The sequence below is a fragment of the Vidua chalybeata genome, chromosome 4, assembly GCF_026979565.1.
Source record: "Vidua chalybeata isolate OUT-0048 chromosome 4, bVidCha1 merged haplotype, whole genome shotgun sequence".
NCBI lineage: Eukaryota > Metazoa > Chordata > Aves > Passeriformes > Viduidae > Vidua > Vidua chalybeata.
The window spans coordinates 576,315-588,254 of NC_071533.1; the positions used below are offsets into that span (position 1 = coordinate 576,315).

Genomic DNA, 11,940 nt, shown 5'->3' on the forward strand with positions numbered 1-11,940 from the left:
CATTAGGGCTGGAAATAAGAGCAGGTGCTTGGAAAATTCCAACAAATTTTCTCAGCTGCTGGAGCTGAAAGCTACCAGAAAAGTTAGAGATGAATAACGCAGACCTCAAAGTCAGGCATTGTGCCTCAAAGCAGCTGCCAACTCAAAATTTAATAATCATATCTATATATATATAGTGCCAAAAGCACATTTGCTTTGCTTTGTCTCCTCGCCGCATTTCCTGTCGGTGGTAAAAATCCCAAACTCATTGCTATGATAAAATCATGGAATCAGAGAATCCTTAAGGTTGGAAGAGATCTTAAAATCATCAAGCCCAAACACTGCTATTAAAAGAAAAAGGGGAGGTGGGGAAAGCTCTGCCAAGAAATTAGCTAAGGTTTAGCCAAATTTAGCTAGAAATTAGCACGGTATTCGACTTCTCCTTTCCTCGCACCTCTGAATATCTTGCAAATGTTTAACAGCGAATTCACAAAGTAACCTTTCGTTTTCTTGGACTTGAGATGAGTATTTCTTTAGGCAAGGGGAGAATGAAGAGTGGGATAAATATCTGTCTCTAGGTGCAGAATATGACAGGTTAAAAATAAGATCCCTCCAGTGCAAAGTTCCCCCACGTGTCAGCCTTCATTTCCCTACCAGCCCAGCAGTGAAGGAGGCACTTTTAATTAAGTGCAAGACAAGTATGGAAAACTGAGTTGGAGAAACAAGGAGGAATAGGATTATTCTAATCCAATGTGACATAATTAAATGCAGGAATCAAAGGCTCTTAGTGGCACAGAACTTGTTAGAGCCTTGAAGTGGGTATTTGCACTTCATTCTGACATGCTGCAGCCTCTTCACAAAAACAAAGCTTTTTCAGAAAGGATGAAAGGGTGACAGAGACGCTTCGTAAATCACTCAGAAAAAAGAAAATAAGAAAAAAAACCCTTAAAAAAACATTACAGCAAAAGGCTGCTCCTCAGAAACAGCCAGCAAAACAAAAGCAAAAAAAAAAAAACCCTGGCAGCACTGATGAGGACATAATTTTGAGATCTTTTTTCCCAATTGTGCCTTAATAATAATAATAATCTTCCAAGCCACCAGTATCAGCTACCAGAAGGAAATTTGTCCTCTGCAAAGATGATTCCAGGGAATGCCTGGGGAACAGAGAATTTAAGGCAGAAATGAACTCAAGAACCAGCAGGTGTATTTTGTGTCTGAGCTCCAGTTTTTGTCTGGTTAGTTTTGGTGGGTTTGGAAGAGGAGGGTGTGGAATGATCATCCTGCAGTGACTGGTGTGGTTCGCTGCAGCTCAGGGATCTGCACTTCCCAGGGGATGATGCCCTGGAGCTCCCTAACTTCTCACAGGCAGTTATTTATTTCCAGCACCACACCTCCCCACGCTGGCCACAACTACACAACTACACACAGCCACAGCTACATTTAATTCCAGGTATCAAGCTGGAATATTCCACTTGTTTCACTCACATCCTTGCTTCTCACAGAGCTTCCCCAGACCACGAGAGGTGCCTGCTGATGGAGACAATTCCAGCTTCTGCAGGAACTCAGGAGATAAACAGAGATGGGTGTCCTTGAGGGGCAGCCTTCCTGCCCAGAAGGAATTCTTCTAATTCCAGAATATGCTGAGCACACCTGGAATTTTGAGTGGGAAAAGTTGTGCCAAGGCAAGGTCTCGAGTGTTTGCAGGAATAAGGTTAAATCCCCTCCGTGGAACACAGCTCCCACTTCCCATACCAATGAAAAGTAATCCAATTCATTTTTCCAGTAATTCAATACTAAACCAAATTCTGATTAGATTAATAGAAGGATGTCAGGAATTGTCTTTCCAGGGTTGGGTTTTTTTTTCCTGTTTTGGCATTCTTTCCCTTTTAGCTGTCATCCTTGTTTTCTCTGCTCCCAAGATGGGAAAAGAGGACAAAAGGTCAAAAAAGAAATATATTAGATTTCCCCACTGTCTAAAAAAAAAAATAAAAGAAGACTCATCATCCCCAAGCTCTTGCCATGTTGTTTTGGGGTTTTTTTCAGCTTCTCAGAAGAGAGAAATAGAGAAGAAAACCAGGCCATTTCTTTCCTTTTAACAGGCTGGGAGATGGAGTGGGAACACACAAAAATTTATCCTCATCCCTTTCTGGGTAATCAATACACCTGAAGAAGTGTTTCCTATTGATCTCCCAGCTCCTGTATCCTTGTGCTGGCGTCAACACCACATCCCAGGATCCTGGGTGGTGCATAAACAGCAAATAAAAGGCAACATGTCTGTTGTGATATATTGATTACCTGGCTGTAAAACCATTGGGAAGAGTTATCCGTGGGTGCCTGTCTTTTATTGCTGTCAGAGGCACCGTGCTTTGGTTGGAAGCCTCTTTGATACTCTCAGGGATCCGATATTTAGGGCAGACAGAGCTCTGGGAATAAATACTGTGGTTTGTTTTAGCTGCCTGAGTATCAAACAGATTTTTTTCCTGGCAGGCTTTGTTTGGAGCGTGAGGAATCGTCTGTCTCCTGCTGTGGAAAACCTCCTCTCCCCACAGAGGAACAGTGACAGGATCGCTGAGGCACTTGGCTGATCTGTGACTATGGATGGGCACAGGGTGATAACCCAGTCTGACAATGCCTCAGCCCTGGGCAGGAAGCCCCTCTCCCACTGCATCCCCACTACAATAAACATGGAAGTGACTCTGAGGCAGCCTGGACGCGTGGATGTGGGTAAAGGAGGGACCACACCTGAATTCAGGTACTTAAAACTGCCCTCCCTCCTCTGAGCTGGCCCCAGACATGGGAAACCAGCAGGAATGTACCCACGACTATTAGAAAAGAAGAGGGCAAAAATATTCTCAAAAGAGGACTTTTCCTCCCCTGCCCTCTCGTGGGCTCCTCTCCCGGTAAAGCCAGTTCAGCTCCCTCGGAGGCTGATGCAAAAGGGCCATAACTCTTGTCTCCCACCTTGCAGAGCTTAAGTGCTCTCAGTAGCCAGGAACTGTGTCTTCTCCCCTAACTGAATTTACTCAGCTTCAAATGCATTTCCTTCTATTTTTTTTTTTTTAATGACCTGAGTCTTTTAACTCCATCTCATGTAAGATGAGAGAGGCAGCAGCAAGCAAAGCAGAGAAGCAGAGCCAAAGAGCCCCGTGCACCTTCTCCCCTCCCTGGCACCATCAGGCTCCCAGGGTGAGCAGCCCCACAGTGCCACCTTGCTCATTTATTCGGCAGCAGCTCCAGGCAGGGCAGAGCTGGATCATTTCCCTCCCTCCCCACAACGTGTAAATGCATTTTAAAAACCCCAAAACAAGAACACAAACCCACCCCACTCCCCCCAAAAGGCACTTCTCCACCGTCCGGCCCTGGTGCAGACAAACTTCCCCATCCCAGCCGAGGGAACTGGCTTCCTGGGCAGTGTTCCCAGGACTCTAAAGCTCCCCGGTGCTGCCATCCACCAGCTTCCCCCCTGCTGCCCTGTGAGAGGAGAGGACTAAAAGTACCCAGGGGACTCTCAGAGAGCTCCTGGGAGCAGCATTTCTATGCTCCTAAAACAAATGAATGTTCCAGGGCAGCAGGGCAGAGCTGCCACGAGCAGTTTATGCCCTAAAATCTTACCAGGAGCAGGCTCTGTGCCTTCTCCAGGTGTGAAATGCGCCGCTTTATGGACTTGCAGCTCCCTCCAGCTTGGAAACCTCCTGCCACCCTGCCCAAAAAGCCACCAGCACGCAGCTACAGGGGGCACCCCTGGGGACAAACCTCACAGGACTCCCTGAAATGCTGCTCACGCAGATGTTGGCATCCAGGCCCAGGCTGAGGTTACCTGCAACAACCCGTTCCTGCTCCGGGACCCTGCAGATGCACTCAGCAAAACCAACCTGAAGGGCACAAAAAACGTGCCCAAATGTTTCCTCCTGAAAGACTGCTCCTGGTGGGAAGGCTCCTGGTTCTCCAGGGCAGTGCTAGAGAAGAGAGAGAACTTTTTAATGCCCTTAAAAAAAAATTCCACGAGCAGGAAAGCCATAAAATCCTGAAACTTGCTTAACAAAAGGCTGTTCCTGGATGATACAGCATTAAACTGGTGAACTTTAGGATGGTTAAAGAATATTAATATACAACCTGAGGACCACAAATATATCTATGCACTCCTTACCTGCCCTCAAATAAAGCAGCAAAGCTTGGGGGGAAAAAAATCTGGAAGAAATCCAGAGAAATATTGTGGCTATGAGCTGCAATCCAAAGAAGATTCTTGGATAATGAATTAATTAGAATTAAATTACTGAATTTAGGTTTATAATTTTTTTTTTAAATTCCTTAAGCTCAAAGCTGTCATAAAGCCTATGACACCGCAACGCCTGGAATACTTAGAAGCTGCAAGGAGAGAACCTGCCTTTATTTTTTATGGATTAATTACGTGGTGCCGGGTAGGAGGCTTTGCTCTTGTAGGGCCACCTGCTAATCTCATTATAAAATGTCTTGTGCCGAGTCAGAAACTGTGATAAACCACCCAGTGATGCTGCACAGGTACAGAGAGTGTTTGCAGAGCTGGTGTCAGACGTGGTGAACCCCGCTCTGCTCTCTTTCCTCACCTCCTGACAGGCGGTGATGGGCACTTGCTCAGTGTGAGGAAAGCAGGGCCCCCACAGAGCCCCCTGAAAGCCTGTTCACACCCACAGATACCCACAGAACTGCATTTTTTACTGGGACCCTGCAGAGCCTTGTGACATCGGCGCTGGGGTGAGCTGGGGCGGGGCCGGGATCGCTTCTGCCCTGCCCTGGAGGGAGGTTTGCCCGAACCTCATCAATCCCAGGAGCCTGGAGCAGCACTGCTGGAACTGACCGAGCCTCTGAGCCACCCTGCCAGCCTCGGCTCCTGGCTCCTGCAGGCTGAGCAGACCCAGAACCTGCTATGAAATCTGCCCTTTCGTCCTCCAGCAGTTAGCCAGAACCAAAACCAGCATTTACCACACTCCTCCTCTGCCCGCACTGGCCCAGCGAGAACCGCCTCGGGTTCTGTTTGCTCTCTGAGCCAGCAGAAATTGAAGAGGGGCTCTGAAAACAAAGCCACCTTTGTGGCAGCTGTCAGCAGAGTTTTATTATTGTTTCCATCCTGATGGCTGTCGAGATAAAAGGAGGAGCTCTTTCACATCACACAATGGACGCAATTTAATAAGTGACCAACGCAGTGGTGGTGAGCAAAGAGCTGGTACTGTTCCTTCTCCTCCCTTCCCTCTGCCTCAAGCCATTTGTCTCTCATCCCTCACAATTCCCACTGTTAATTCTGGCCTGGCCAGGGAGCAAACAGGAGGTGCTGGGCAGAGCCACGTCGCCCACTGCGGCCACTGTGCGTGGTTTAATGCCTACCTGAACCAGGAGCTCTTCTGGAAAACAAAGATAATTTTCTGGAAAAAAGAACTGAGGTTTGCACACTTATTTTCCTTCTGATTAGTTATTATATCCCCTCCTTTATATATCTCTGCAATAAGAAACTGCCTCCCCCCTGTGAGGAGGATGTCACAACCTGGACTTTTAGCATCATCTGGGAGCCTTCACCCTCAGAAAGGAAACAATAAACCCCATTTTAGCCTCCTTATGGAAGGAAGCCAAGTGCTGACAGTTCAGCTGTGCCTGTGAATTATAGGAGCAATCGGATGGAGACAAGCAACAGATTTACAGCTGGAACAGCAGCATCCAGGGCTCCCATTCTCCATCCCGATCCAAACACCATCTGCCTTTGCCAGAGCCTGGGAGAGCAGGGTGGGATCAGACGTGTTCCTCCGTATCCGGCCACCTCCTCATAAAACACGCCTGAAAAGTAGCTCCCTGAATTTCCCACCGAGTTTCCTCGTTTTGGGGGTTCCACAACCCAGATTTACCTTATCCAAAGGTGCTTTTGTCCCCAAGGCCTCCATTAACAGATCCAGCAGCAGGAAAGCGCTGCCAACATTCACTTGAGCAGTGGGGGAGTTACCAAGGTCCAAACATGACTGAACCATTCCCCAGCAAACCAGGGATTGCACCAAAAAGCTGAACTCCTGAGGAGCTGCAAAGCTACCCGGGACAGAGAGCAGCTGAACACCACCATTCCAAAGAGGGAAGAGCCTCCCACGCCTGCAGGACAGCTGCTGGATGTGCCAATATTGTGAGAGACGGGTGAAGTGTTCCCTGGATAAAAGCAGCTACCTTGGCTCCTGGGGAGGTCCCCTCGCACCCCACAGCCGCTGGCTGAGACCAGCCGCGCTTTCAGTGGAAGCTGCTGCCAAACCACAGTCCTGGAATGGTTTGGGTTGGAAGGCACCTTAAACATCATCCAGCCCCAAGCCCCTGCCACGGGCAGGGACACCACCCACTGCTGCAGGATGCTCCAAGCCCTGTCCAACCTGGGACACTTCCAGGGATCCAGGGGCAGCCACAGCTTCTCCGGGCACCCTGTGCCAGGGCCTGCCCACCCTCACGGGGCAGAAGGAAACGATGCAGCTCAGGACAGGGTTGGATCTCTGACTGTGCTTCTTTTCCCTCCTGCAGGGCCAGGCACATCCAGGCTTCCCACACGCTGTCCCGTGGCTCTGCCGGCTCCTCGGTGATGCCCTCGTGCCGCAGACGATTCCCATTCACGGCCATTTGCGGCGGGGCCGACTTTGGAATCATTTTGGGCACTGTAACACTTTGTTCTGTAAATGTTTGCCCGGCACACATCAGCCTGCTCACTCCCAGCACGCCGGGAGAGCAATCTGCATGGGAATGAAAGGGAAATGGAGAGAGGCTCTGCTGTACAGATGCTCACAGAATTGCCAGAGCTTTGGATCCAGACACTCGGAAGACATCCCATCGTTCCCCTGATTTATCTCGTGTTGTTCCAGCCAGAGAAAATAAAACCTTAAATAATCCCATCATTTTTGATGTCCAGCCTTTTATGAATTCCAAGGGACATTGGTGGGAACGCTTCCCACTCAGCTTCTAATTTGATGGAGGTTATTTGAAACATGCTGAATATTTTTTTCTCCCTTTACAGATAAAACAGCCCCTCCAGGAGGATGTGGAAATAAATAGCAAGCGAGGGAGATGAACCCTTCACTCACAAGGTAAAGACAGGATTTTTTGCACACTATCCTTTTCTTTTCCCTATGGAATGCAGGTCTAAGTGCATGAGGAATACTCCTTGTTTGAATCCCTCTGCTCATTGAAGTCTCAGAGTCAAAAGCTGGCAGATTTAACCTGCCAGGAACCTCATGGAACCTCACAGGGAGAATCTAAATACTGCATATATCCATGGGATTGATAATTAAGCTGCTTCAGACAATGCACCAACAAGGTTACTCATCCTTTCCACCAAAGCTCAACAATTTGGTCAAAATGTCTGTTTTCAGGCACATTTTCTGTAGCACAGCCCTCAGCGTACTCAGTAGGACACTTCCTTGGGATTGAATTCAAATGTAAAGATTGATTCTGGTTTAATCTTCAGGGCACACAGGAAAAGGGAAAAACCAGTAACCTATGTTAAGCCCTCATTATCCCTAGATTTGACTAAGTTATTAACATATTTAGAGAGCAATGGAGAAACATTTTAACAGATTTTTTTCCATCTGCTCTACTGGGAAGCAACAGCAATTAATTTTGAAAATATTTATAAATTTTGCTTTCCAATTACTCTGAGTTTTGGAATTATTTGCAAGCTATTAATTTCTGTAAATATTTATTCTTAAAGATGGTGATTTGGCTATCCATTAGGAAAAAGTAATTACTTTTCCTCATTTGTGCAGCCACTTTTAAAAAGAAAATCTCTTCAGAGAGGGAATCCCAGGATGGTTTGTGTTGGAAGGTACCTTCAAGACCATCTCCTTTCCAGCCCCTGCCATGGGCAGGGACACCTTCCACTATCCCAGATTGCTCCAAGCTCCATTCAGCCTGGCCTTGGATACTTCCAGGGATGGGGCATAGAGGGAATAACAGAGGCAGCTGCTTCCCAGTTTTTGCCCTGAGTCTCACCCCTGGGGCTGGTCAGGCCCTGTCCTGTTTGCTGAGCTCAGGACCCCCAATTCACAGGTTCACCACACTGCTCCCAGTGCCCTCAGAGACAGGGAAGGAGGGAAAAGCCTAACTCAGAACTATTTGTCCTCTTCTGGTACCTCCAGAAAAGACATCCAGAATTCAGACAGTGATCTGATGGAGAGTACCCTTGCTGAGTTCAGATGGAAGAGCCCTGATTAACCAGGATAACACACTGGGAAGCAGAGGGGTTTCTGTTTACCCTAAGTCAACACCACGGCTTCACCCCAGGGTATGCAGCCCTGTGGGTGCTGAGCGTTCCCGAATCCGCTCTGGGCACTGCTGGAAGTATCCAGCAGGCTTTTGCCACGGGCACTGATGTTTGCCATCAGGGCAGTCCTGCTCCCATCCCATTTATTCCAGAGGGATGCTCAGCCAGGGTTCCACTGCCCCCCGAGAAGCAAACAGGCTTTGAAGGGAGAGCAGCGGGAAGCATCCTGCAGCCCGGGCTGCTGGCTCTCTGCAGCTCCCGTTCCAGGCACGCTCAGCCCCTGGCAGTAAGGCAGACTGTCATCTTCCTGTCACTGCTCTCTCTGTCAGCTGCCCCCGGGGAATGGGAATCAGATGGAAAGCGCAGCTCTCACCAGCCGGCACCGCCCTCCTGCCTGACGGCAAATCCCCAGCTCTTCCACGCCGCTTGATTATCCCTAGCAGAGGCGTCTCTGTCGTGCAGGCAGTGATCTGGGGAGCAGGAGGGATGTGGTGACACTCCAGAGGATGGTGGCAGGCTGGAGAACGAGCTGTGGGTCAGTGCACGGGCCACGTTTGTCCTCGCTTGTACACAAGCTTTGACTTGGGTTTTGGCCACTTAATTTCTCTGCAAATAAAGGCACCGACTGAGGGCGCTCTCCAGGTGTCAATCCCGACTGTCCAACAGCTACTCCACAGCAACGATCCCAGCAGTGACCAGTGCTTTGGGCTTCAAGGCCAGGCTGGATGAGGCTCGAAGCAACCTGGTCTAGTGGAAAGTGTCCTTGATGATGGTAGGGGTTGGAACAAGACGAGCTTTAAAACCCCTTCTAACCCAGACCATTCCAGGATTTTAGGATCTTACCTAAAGAAAAAGCTTTAGACGCTGTTCCAGCAAGAACTGCAAATATGAGTTCAGGGATGTAAATATTCCCCACAAAGGCACACACCTCCTGATGTTTTCACCCATCCTCCCCAAAACCATCAGGTACTTTGCCCCAGACTGTGAGGTCACCAGACCCCCCCTTGGAGCACATGGAGTGGCTGTGGAACGTGCTAAAGCAGCAGGAAAATAGCCGCAATATCTGAAATTCTGGCCACCTTGGGAGACCTGCCAAAGCACTCTGGCTTGGAGCTCCCGCCTCATCCATCGTGGAGCCTTGTCTACAAGGCAGCACCTGTGGCAGAGAAAAATCCCTGTTGGTGTTTTCCTTCCCAGAGCGCCATCCATCCTGAGCAAATGAACCTTGTTCCTACAATCCATCCACTCCGGCTCCAGGGCGTGGCAGAACACTTTGTAAATGGGGACGTGACCAAAGCCATCTCAGCCCCAACACCCCTAGGCTCCCCTTCCTGGAGCAGCACGAGATCTGTGTTTGGATTTATTCATGTGCCACCTGCCCTTCCGGGTACACCTTGTGCGGGAGGAAGGGAGATTGGAATGACTGCTGTAATTGAGGAGCACAGTCCGTTCTACTTCTTTGCTATAAGTCATTTCTCCCCAAGCTTCTGACTGGTAAAATGATTTAAGACATCAGGATTTCAGTCAAGCAGGGTAAGAAAGGCTTTTTTTCCCCAGCCCAGAGCAATGGCCAGCACAGCCCCTCTGCATCGCTGTTTATTACACCTCATTTACTCTGATCTACAGCTAACACTGAACCCAAGTTCAAAATCTGTGAAAGTCACATTTCCCTACACAGGCAGGGCAAATTCAGCTTGACAGAAGCACGTCCTTCATCCCTATCCAGCATCATTCCATCAGGGCTATCCTTGCCTCCCCTTCCCTTAAAACTTTGGGTCTTATACTATCTCTTCTCCAGCCTACACACCAAAAGACTTGGAGCAGGGTATTTCATGTATTTATCCTTCCTGAAGATGAAAAAGTGGCACCATTCCCTGTGCCACTTGGGTAACACCTGGGTTTCTCCAAGGCTCTTCTCCAGCTACACCAGCTCCTGCACTCTTCAGCCTCCTCCCTGTAACTTTTCCAAGATATTTGTCTGTGCCACAGGGGATTTCTTACCTCTTCATGCACCTCCATAAGCTGGACGTGTCTGCAGCAGTGGAACTCCAGGATACACGAGGCAGAATGACAAGGCTGCTTAATTTCACAGTCCAGTTCCCCGACATGGAAGACAGCCCCATCTCCCTCGTGCATCCTCCAGCCTCGCAGGCCTACGGTGCTCAGCAATTTGTATTCATCAACCACCTGACACACATTTTTTATGGATTTCACTTCCAGCCTGGAGCCTATTAAAACATCAACAGACAATGCAGAAGTTATTAAAAGCCCCAAACCCCGCCTCTGTCACTGCAGGCAACCAACATCCTCTAGCAGTGGTTTAATACACACGCGGAGTACCCGCACCCGAAACATTTGGGATTCGCTTCAGAAGGGTGAGGATTTGGGGAATACCTCCACTGGAAGCAGCTGCAGCAGGAGAATCTGGTCCCCTGTGTTTCCTTACATTTTCTATCCTCTCCCAGATGCCACCACAGACCTGCAGCTTCGCAGCTCCTGCCGTTGCAGGGCAGTTTTTCCAACAAGCTAAATGCTGCTGTGAGTGGAAGCCAGCTGCTGGAGCTTCAGGCTACCCCCAGGATATGTTTTCATCTCCTTTGCAATAATTGTTCATATATATACATATATATAAACAGTCAAATAGCACAGGTAAATACAGGCAAATATCCCACTGTATTAAGGAAGCCTGAAGGAAAAAGCATTGCTGGAACAAAGCCACATATTTACAAACACAATGAGGAGGAAATGGGTCCTGGGGGAATCATGGGAATCACCCCACAGTACACTGCACTGATATGGCACCATGGATTGTACATGGCTTACATGGAAATAGAAGTAGGAATTCAGCTCCTTCACTTCTCTGAGGGGCTGATTCATCTCTGCTGATGAAAAAAGACCTGAGGTGCTAAAACTATAAAACCTGGAGTGCCTTTCCCCAGATTTGTGGATTGAAATGCATCTGAGATCTCAGAAGAATCATTCCCATGAGCAGCAAGGTCAAGCCAAGCAGAATTCCTTGTCAACCTTTCAAGCACTAACTTACTTTTTAATTTCTTTTTTAAGCTACTGCAGAATCCATTTGGGTTGAAGATGGATGTCAGAGCAAAGCCATTAAACAATGCCAAGGATGCTCCGAACAACCTCCAAAGTCTCCTTGAGGAGGTCAGGGTGGTAATTCATCAGGAGCAACATTATTTGTGATAACCCGATTTCCACTCTGTGACTCATTCCCACCTTTCCTGAGTTAGAGATGCACTGAGCAAAGGAATACACTGCAATCTTAAACTAGTAACTATTCTTCTGTACTTAGTAACCGATTATGAAATTTACTCAATACAATCTATACGAATCTTGAAATGGAAAATGTGTGGAGAAAATGTGCTCATTTCCCACCCAGGATGGTGAGAATTCCCTCTGTTAAAAAAACCCAGGGGTTTAAAAACATTGCCAATTCTCAAATTCATCCTTGAGAGGGAGGATGCAGCAGAATCAAGATGTAAGACATGACCTTGCAGACCTTAAAATTATCCCTGCCTAAGGTCACCCTTCTTTGGCAAGGCTGAGATGAGACAACCCGGTGCCTTGGGGTTATGCGTGCATGCATGGATGTTATTCCCACATCCAAAATCCCTGCCTGCCCATTCTGGCTATAATTTTATCTCACATTTCCCTGCCATCACTGACTCCTTTGACAGCTGCACTTACATCCA

The 11,940-nt window shown here is 48.2% G+C and overlaps 2 long non-coding RNA genes across 2 annotated transcripts; one reads left to right on the plus strand and one right to left on the minus strand.

Annotated features, from left to right (window-relative positions):
- Positions 1-1,336: 1,336 nt before the first annotated feature.
- Positions 1,337-4,636, minus strand: LOC128786946 (uncharacterized). Its single transcript, XR_008430518.1, has 3 exons — positions 4,563-4,636; positions 3,852-3,935; positions 1,337-1,629 (listed from the first exon to the last, which is right to left on the minus strand). It is a non-coding gene; the product is annotated as an uncharacterized LOC128786946 (long non-coding RNA).
- Positions 4,637-4,771: 135 nt separating this feature from the next.
- LOC128787284 (uncharacterized) lies at positions 4,772-6,863 on the plus strand. Its single transcript, XR_008430644.1, has 2 exons — positions 4,772-5,164; positions 6,499-6,863. It is a non-coding gene; the product is annotated as an uncharacterized LOC128787284 (long non-coding RNA).
- The last annotated feature ends 5,077 nt before the right edge of the window (positions 6,864-11,940 follow it).